The 8981-nt window shown below is 41.5% G+C and overlaps 1 non-coding gene across 1 annotated transcript; it reads right to left on the minus strand.

Annotated features, from left to right (window-relative positions):
• Positions 1 to 4696: 4696 nt before the first annotated feature.
• On the minus strand, positions 4697 to 4803 carry LOC127186122 (U6 spliceosomal RNA). Its single transcript, XR_007830351.1, has one exon. It is a non-coding gene; the product is annotated as a U6 spliceosomal RNA (small nuclear RNA).
• Between the last annotated feature and the right edge of the window lie 4178 nt (positions 4804 to 8981).

Here is an 8981-nt window from a genome sequence, read left to right on the forward strand (position 1 = left end):
CAGTTTGTTTATATGGTGGATTACATTGATGGATTTCCATATATTAAACCATCCCTGCATGCCTGGAATGAAGCCTACTTGGTCATGATGAATGATATCTTTGATGTGTTCCTGTATTCGTTTTGCAAGTATTTTATTTAGTATTTTTGCATCTATGTTCATAAGAGAAATCGGTCTGAAATTCTCTTTCTTTGTTGAGTCTTTGTGAGGTTTAGGTATCAATGAGACTATGGCCTCATAGAATGAATTTGGTAATTTTCCATCCATTTCTATCTTTTGGAGTAGCTTGAAGAGTATCAGTATTAGCTCGCCTTTAAAGGTCTGGTAGAATTCTGCACTGAAACCATCTGACCCTGGGCTTTTTTTGGTTGGTAGACCATCGATGATTGCTTCTATTTCTGTAGGGGAAATGGGACTATTTAGCTTGTTTATCTGTTCTTCATTCAACTTTGGCAAGTGAAATTGATCAAGAAAATCGACCATTTCCCTTAGATTTTCAAATTTTGTGGCGTATATGCCTTCAAAATAGAATCTTATGATTCTTTGAATTTCTTCAGTGTCTGTTGTTATGTCTCCCTTTTCATTTCTGATTTTGTTGATTTCAATACTGTCTCTCTGCCTTTTAGTTAGTTTGGCTAATGGTCTGTCTATCTTGTTGATTTTCTCAAAGAACCAGCTTTTGGTTTTGTTGATTCTTTGGACTGTTTTCTTAGTTTCTAATTTGTTAATTTCAGCCCTGAGTTTGATTATTTCCAGGCGTCTACTCCTCTTGGGTGTTTCTGCTTCTTTTTTTTCTAGGGCTTCCAGTTGTGTTGTTAAGATGCTTATGTGCAATGTTTCCAATTACTTTTAAAAGGCACTTAGTGCTATGAATTTTCCTCTTAGCACTGCTTTCAATGTATCCCACAAATTTGGGTATGTTGTTTCTTCATTTTCATTGAATTTCAGAAACTCCTTGGTTTCTTTCTTTATTTCTTCCCTGACCCAGGTGTCATTTAGCAGAGAGTTGTTTAGTTTCCACGTACGTGTAGGCTTTTTGTTATTTCTGTTGTTGTTGAATTGCAGCCTAAGAGCATGGTGATCTGATAGGATACAAGGTATTATTTCAATCCTCTTGTATCTATTGAGGCTTGCTTTGTGACCTACGATGTGATCAATTTTGGAGAAGGTTCCATGGGGTGCAGAGAAGAAGGTGTATTCTTTCTTGTTTGGGTGAAAGGTTCTATAGATATCTGTTAGATCCATTTGACCCATGGCATTGGTTAATGATGTTATTTCTCGGCTTAGTTTCTGTTTCAATGACTTATCCTTCAGTGAGAGTGGGGTGTTGAAGTCTCCCACTATTATTGTGTGGGGATCGATGTGTGGTTTAAGCTTTTTTAGGAGATCTTTTACAAATGTAGGTGCCCTTGTATTGGGAGCATAGATGTTCAGAATTGTGATGTCATCTTGGTTGACTTTACCTTTGATGAGTATGAAGTGTCCTTCCTCATCCCTTTTTATTAATTTTGGTTGAAAGTCTATTTTATTTGATACTAAAATGGCTATGCCTGCTTGCTTCTTGTGACCATTTGCTTGGAATATTTTTTTCCAACCTTTTACCCTGAGGTAATGCCTTTCATTATGGGTGAGATGTGTTTCTTGAATGCAGAAGAATGTTGGATCTTGTTTATGTACCCATTCAGTTAGTCTGTGTCTTTTTCTTGGAGAATTGAGGCCATTGATGTTGAGAGATATTAATGACCAGTGACTGTTAAGAGCCTTAATTTTGATGTTGTTTCCAGTGAGCGTTTGTGTAGTTGTGTTTTTGCCATGGGATAGTTATCCATTTCCTGGGTAGTTTTGGTTGTAGCTTGACCCTTTGGGATGGAGTTTTCCTTCTAGTACCTTCTGTAAAGCTGGATTTGTGGATAGGTACTGTTTGAATTTGTTTTTGTCATGGAATATTTTGTTTTTTCCATCAATGGTTATTGATAATTTTGCTGGGTAAAATAGTCTGGCCTGGCATCTGTGGTCTCTTAGGGTTTGCAGGATCTCTGTCCAGGCCCTTCTGGCTTTTATGGTCTCTGCTGAGAAGTAGGGTGTAATTCTGATAGGTTTACCATTAAATGTTATTTGGCCCTTTTCCCTTGCAGCTTTTAATATTTTTCTTTGTTCTGCATGTTTTGTGTTTTGATTATTATGTGGCGGGCAGTTTTTCTTTTCTGGTCAATTCTATTTGGTGTTCTGTAGGCCTCTTGTATATTTATAGGCATTTCTTTCTTTAGATTGGGGAAATTTTCTTCTATGATTTTGTTGAGAATAGTTTCTGGGCCCTGGAGTCTGATGTCTTCTCTTTCTTCAATGCCTATTATCCTCAGATTTCTTCTTTTCATGGTGTCCTTAATTTCTTGGATGTTTTGTGTCAGGAGTTTTCCAGATTTGGCATTTTCTTTAATGGTTGATTCAATATCTGTGATTGTATCTTCTAGCCCTGAGATTCGTTCTTCCATCTCTTGGATTCTGTTAGAAAAGCTCACCTCTGTGTTGCTCGCCTTCTTCTCTGAGGTCTCACGTTCTCGTTTTTCTTCTCTCTGTGTGTTTATCAGTGAATCCATTTTCATTTTCAGATCTTGAACTGATTTTTTGATTTCTTTCATCTGATTTTTTGTATATTCCTGAGTTTCTTCCATTGCCTCTTTATAGGTCTTCAGAGCTTGAACCGTTTTAGTTATTTCTTTCATCTGGTTGTTTGCATTTTCCTGCAATTTTTCCAGTTCCACGCTACGTGCTTCTTTTATGTCTCTCACCTGTTTGTCTGCGTCTTCCTTTATTTGATTATGAATTTTATTTGTTTCCTCCATTATCATCCTCATTACTAAGGATTTGAGGTCATTTTCTTGTATTTCCGTAGTATTTGAGTTCTCTGGGTTGTTTTCTTTGGGATAGCTGGAAACTGGAGATGCCATGTTGTTTTGGGGTTTTTTTTTTTTTGGGTGGAAATAATTTCTTTTTTAAATTATTATATATTTTTACATATACATTTATATTCTTACACATATAAACAATAAACTTCCTACAGCAAGAAGAACTGTGAAACAATCAGGAATTATATAAATGTTACATTCTTAGTGTTTTGGCTATTTGTATTTGGCAGCCTTGAAGAAAACATCTTTGCAATCTTGGTGCATCTAAAATTCTGAATGTAAATATCTATCCTATCTTGTCATTATCAACTTAAAACATCTATCTAGACCTAAAAACGTCTTAACCCCTAAACAACTAAGCTTAATTGTAAAACTAAACTATCTGGTCTTCAATCCCATCAGAGACTTGAAAAAGGATAAATTAATTACCTGAGTATACAGGGGGTGTAGATTAGCAGCTTCCCACATGAGAAGATAACAGAGACAGTTTGCTGCCAGAGAAGTCACCCAAAACTATAACGTTGGAGAATTATCTTCAGCTTTCTATCCCAATATATCTGACAGACATATTTGTGAGGCAGGAACTATTGAAGACTTGCTTACCCTGTCTTGGCAGAGTTTGGCTGTCGACTCTGCCTGCATCCAAGCTTGACATCGGACAGTCCAATTCTGTCTGTGGTAGAAATGAGGACGTTTTCCCCAGTGGCTTGTTTGCCACATTTCAAGCCATCTCCATAAGGAGGTTCTTTGATGCACATCATCTTCTTTGAGCTAGGCTGGGCATTTCCAAGAGTTAACCTGTCTCATTGTCAGTGAATCTTTAAAATAATAAAAAACATTTTAAAATTCCATATTCTGTATGTCTCTGAGGTTTTTGAAGAACTTATCTAACTACATTACCTTATCTTTCCATAGAATCATACCTACCCGTTGTACCTAGGATGTAAATCCTTGTGATAAAAATAGACTAGTAATTAATATGACCATGGTTTGATGAACTAACAATAAAATTGTATAACTTATTTATCCTAAACAGTGTACAATAGTACTTTCAAAGTATTAGAAGTAAACCTTGCATTATAATTGAGTTACATGAGTACAATACCACATTTTAGAGTAGGAATATATGTAATGTGTGAAGAATAATCTTTTTTTTATTAATTTATTCTTGTTACATCTCAATGTTTATCCCATCCCTTGTATCCTCCCATTCTTCCCTCCCTCCCATTTTCCCCTTATTTCCCTCCCCTATGACTGTTCCTGAGGGGGATTACGTCCCCCTATATATTCTCATAGGGTATCAAGTCTCTTCTTGGCTACCTGCTGTCCTTTCTCTGAGTGCCACCAGGTCTCCCCCTCCAGGGGACATGGTCAAATGTGAGGCACCAGAGTACATGACAAAGTTGTATCACACTCACCACTCAACTGTGGAGAATATTCTGACCATTGGCTAGATCTGGGAAGGGGTTTAAAGTTTACCTCCTGTATTGTCCTTGGCTGGTGCCTTAGTTTGAGCGGGACCCCTGGGCCCAAATCTGCCTATCATATTGTTCTACTTGTAGGTTTCTAGGACCTTCTGTATCCTTTTATTTTGCTATTCTCCCATGCGTCTCTCATTTAGAGTCCCAATAGGATGCCTTCCCCTCTGTCCCAGTTTCCTGGTAAGTGAAGGCTTTCGTGGGACATGCCCCTTGGGCTAGTATGCAGATTTAAGTGAGTATATACCATTTGATTCTTTCTGCTTCTGGGTTAACTCACTCATTATGATCATTTCTAGCTCAATCCATTTAAAAATTATGGAACGCTTCACGAATTTGCGTGTCATCCTTGCGCAGGGGCCATGCTAATCTTCTCTGTATTGTTCCAATTTTAGTATATGTGCTGCCGAAGCGAGCACTGTTTTGGGGTTTTTTGCGTATTCTTTTTCGTTGTCCTTTAGACATCTTGCCATCTTTGTTTTTGTTGGGTAGCTTCCAGAGTTGGATGGAGGGTGTCTGATGATAGATTCACTTATTTTCTCACGATTTCCCTAGGCTGCGAGCCCAAAGCTTCACTGGTGTGGATGTTAGGAGGTTAGCCCTATTGTTCTGGTCTCTCACAGCCAGTGATCTTCAGGCCCCCTGTGCTGTGGATTCTGCAATTGTTCTGGGTCTCTGAATGAGCGTTGCGTCAGGCCAAGGTATCCACAGCCTTCTGTGTTCCCTGCCAAGTCCAGCCAGGAGCACTGGGCCTGAACCACGGGCTGAACTCAGCTAGATTCTCAGGGCCTGAACCATTTGCCAAGCTCAGCTAGGGTTTCTGGGCCCAAAATGCGCACAGGGTCCAGCCAGAATTTTTGGGCTGGGACTACGCACCAAGCTCCGCTAGGGCCTTTTGGCCCAAAGTGCGTGCTGTGGTCAGTTATTGACTCAGGGCCCAAACTGACCACCAATCTCAGCCAGGAACTCTGGATTCAAACTGCACACTGTGTTCAACCAGAGTCTTAGAGCTGGTGGAACCGAGCGCTCTGTCCAGCCTGCACCACAGCAGGAGACCTGCGGCTGCTCTGAGTTAGCGCCAATGGTGGAACCAAGTGCTCTGCCCAGACTGTGTCACTGCAGGGGAGCTGCCGTTGAGCTGAGGTGGCGCCTAGGGTGGAACTGAGTGCTTGGCCAAGCCTGCCCCACAGCAGGAGAACTGCGGCTGCTCTGAGTTAGCGCCTGTGGTTCAACCAAGTGCTCCGCCCAGACTGTGTCACTGCAGGGGAGCTGCCGCTGAGCTGAGGTGGTGCCTAGGATGGAACTGCACACTCCACCAAGCCTGTGCCACAGCAGGAGACCTGCGGCTGCTCTGAGTTAGCGCCAATGGTGGAACCAAGTGCTCTGCCCAGACTGTGTCACTGCAGGGGAGCTGCCACTGAGCTGAGGTGGCGCCTGGGGTGGAACTGAGTGCTTGGCCAAGCCTGCGCCACAGCAGGAGAACTGCGGCTGCTCTGAGTTAGCGCCTGTGGTTCAACCAAGTGCTCCGCCCAGACGGTGTCACCGCAGGGGAGCTGCCGCTGAGCTGAGGTGCTGCCTAGAGTGGAGCTGCGCACTCAACTAAGCCTGCACCACAGCAGGGGAGCTGTGGCCAAAGCTGAGTTAGTGCCTCGGGCAGAATTGCTTGCTGGGCTGGGCCAGTACCCGGGACTCTGGGGCCAAACTGTCCGCCGAGTCCAGTCTGGGTCCGAAGGCTCCACGCGACCCAAATCCTGCCCTGAGTCCCCTCTCCCGCAGCAACTCCCACCAGCCACCACACCAATCACCTCCACGAGAAGGCTATGAGCTGCAAACCTCAGCCACCACTGCTGGTGCCGCTGGTGCTGCTGGTGCTGCTGCCTCTGCCGCTGCCGCTCCGATCAGAGAAAATCCACGCTCCTTCCGTGTGCAGGGGCATGCAGGTCCTCCGCACCCTGGTCCCTCCGAACCGTGGAGCACTCTGCTGCCGTGATGTTCGGACCTCGGTGTTCTTGGCTCAGAAATCTGTGCAATTCCCTGAATTGTTCACTGGAGCCTCCAAACGCAGTCCACACTGCTCGCCGCCATCTTGAAAAACCTCCCTGGGAAGTTTTATCTGCCAACTAGGCAAGTTTGTCACAGTGGCGACAGATCAGGGCGAGCCACACATGTTCATGAATGCAAGAGGTAACTTTGCCTTACTTATTGATGGATTTAAAGGTCTGTGACTTCTGAGAATCATCCTGTGGTGGGGAGGACTGAAGCTGTTGACCATATAAGGTGGAAATTCATTTTGGCTTGAGCTAGATTCTTCTTGCTTACTTCTCAAAGTTTAATTGGATCCAAGATCCAGCTAACACATTTTCCAAAGCAAGGCTACTGTTGTGCTAGCCAGGTGACACAATAGATCAACATGACAGGAAAAGCCACCAAAGGTGTTTTAAGATTCCAGCCCGTTTGCACCTACCCAACTTGACATAAAGTTAGCACAAGCTTGCATCTCTTTTAAAATGTAATGGGTGTTCTGTTACACAGCTCACTAAAACCAAGAATATGAGGCTTATAATGAAGGCATCAACTCCCAGCCATCCTTGGGACTAAATCTCTCTAATAGATGCTTATGCTGAGGTTGAGTATGCAATTATCATTCTATCTTAGTCTGACTATCATGCCTCAGCCCACTCCTTCTCTCAGCAGCCCTCTGATCCACTGCTAACATGCCAGACAAGGATCAGCCAGCAAATTATGGTCTTGCCTTCAAGGGAACTGTAGAAGTTTGAGGCAAAAAGATGTATTTCGCTCAGAAATCTTTTCATCCTCTGCCCTTTGTCTTTATTTTTTTAAAGACCTCTTTCGGACCTGATATGAACAGAGTGACAACTTCATAAGCCAGTGACATGTCATAGAAATGATCCGTTTTGTCTTAACACAAACACTTAGCACCAGAGCTCAGAGCCTAGCATTTGCTTAACATGCAATAAATGGTGGAATAAATTGAACTGAATTGAACAAAGTCACATGAAATAGAATGTAATTGAATAGAAATCAATTCTTTTGGATTGATTAAATGGGGTCTTTCCTCTTGTATGTATGGCAGATTTCCAAGTGTCCTTTTTCAAACTTCCTTTGAAAAAGTGAGAATAAATACAGGATCAATACAATCCAGCATACATGAAAAAACAATGAGCTGGTAGTTTGTTTTATAATGATAACTATGTAAATTTTTAAAATCCCAATTATGTCATTGGTACAAACCAGCAGCAGCAATAACAAAGGAGCCTAAGGTGAAGTTTCCAATAGAAAGCCCTGTAAGCAAGAAAAAGTTTGTTTCCAGCACCACTGACATCTCAGCTTTCTAGGCCATCCTCTGTCCCTCTCAAGATTTCAGTGCCCTGTATATTCATAAACTTTCTTTCATTCCTCTCCTTATCAAAATCATCATCACCTCCACCACCACGACCACCATCATCCTCTCTACAATTGATGAAATACAGACATTCACAAATACAAACCATAAGAATATCTTGGAAGTATTAGCCCTCCTCAAGATGTCCGCATTACTGTAAGGATTTGAGCAATTTACACTTAAGGTTAGTGATTGCAGAGAAACACATATTCATTGGCTTTTTTTTTTTTTTTTTTTTTTTTTGGTACTCCCTAAATTATGCTATACCAACAGGAAGTAATTGTTCTTTTGATTTTCACTACTCCCTGCTAGAAGGATAAAGGAGGTGTTATGGAGGTGTAACTCTATTTTGTCTCTTAATTAGGTTTTATCCCTGTGGTCTTCAGTTTCCACTTGATGGATTTTAAAGTAGGCAAATATCAGACAGCTCTTCTTAGAGACTCTTCTTGATAACAGTCAGAGGCCTGTCCAAACTGGGTATCTTTGGGCTTGTTAAATTGTCTGTAGCTCTAGGCTGAGGTGTTTGGGAGTATATTCTAAAGAGATAGGTATAAGACAATCCAAATACCTTCTATATGTCGCATTCTCTTCCCCAAGGACAAATGAAATCGTGCACTTGGCAATTTCCAACATTAAATCATATCCTCTGTCTATTCTCAAAAGTACCTTTTTCCTTCATTGGAGATGGAATGAATTCTCAGACAGAGCCAGAAAATGGGTGAAAAAAATTACTGATAAGTGTGCTCTTGATTGGAATAAGAAAAAAAGAGTGGAAACTGTTTTTTCCTTAAAAAAATATTGAGAAGGCAAAAAAATCACTCTTCCTGATCTTAAGGCTTACAGTATCAATAAAGAAACCAAGACAAGGAAGAATTCACAGAAGGATAGGCAAAATCCAGAAATAACCCCCACAAATATACTTACCTGATTTCTCACAAAAAAATTGCAAAAGTAAGTCAACAGAGAAAAAAACTATCTTCTTAACAAAGTGTGTTATAGTGATAGGATAATTAGACAACCATGTGTAAAGCAATAACAAACAAAATGAAATGCTGCCTTCTGGACATGACACAGCTGGGGCATATAAGAATTGACTGCAGCTGTGATTGTCTGCACAAGATGAAGCCATTTAAAATTCCAGCATGAAGCAGGTGGGGTCTACTGAGTCCCTACAGCTAGCAGAGGAACTATAGC

Source organism: Acomys russatus, chromosome X (assembly GCF_903995435.1).
Source record: "Acomys russatus chromosome X, mAcoRus1.1, whole genome shotgun sequence".
NCBI lineage: Eukaryota > Metazoa > Chordata > Mammalia > Rodentia > Muridae > Acomys > Acomys russatus.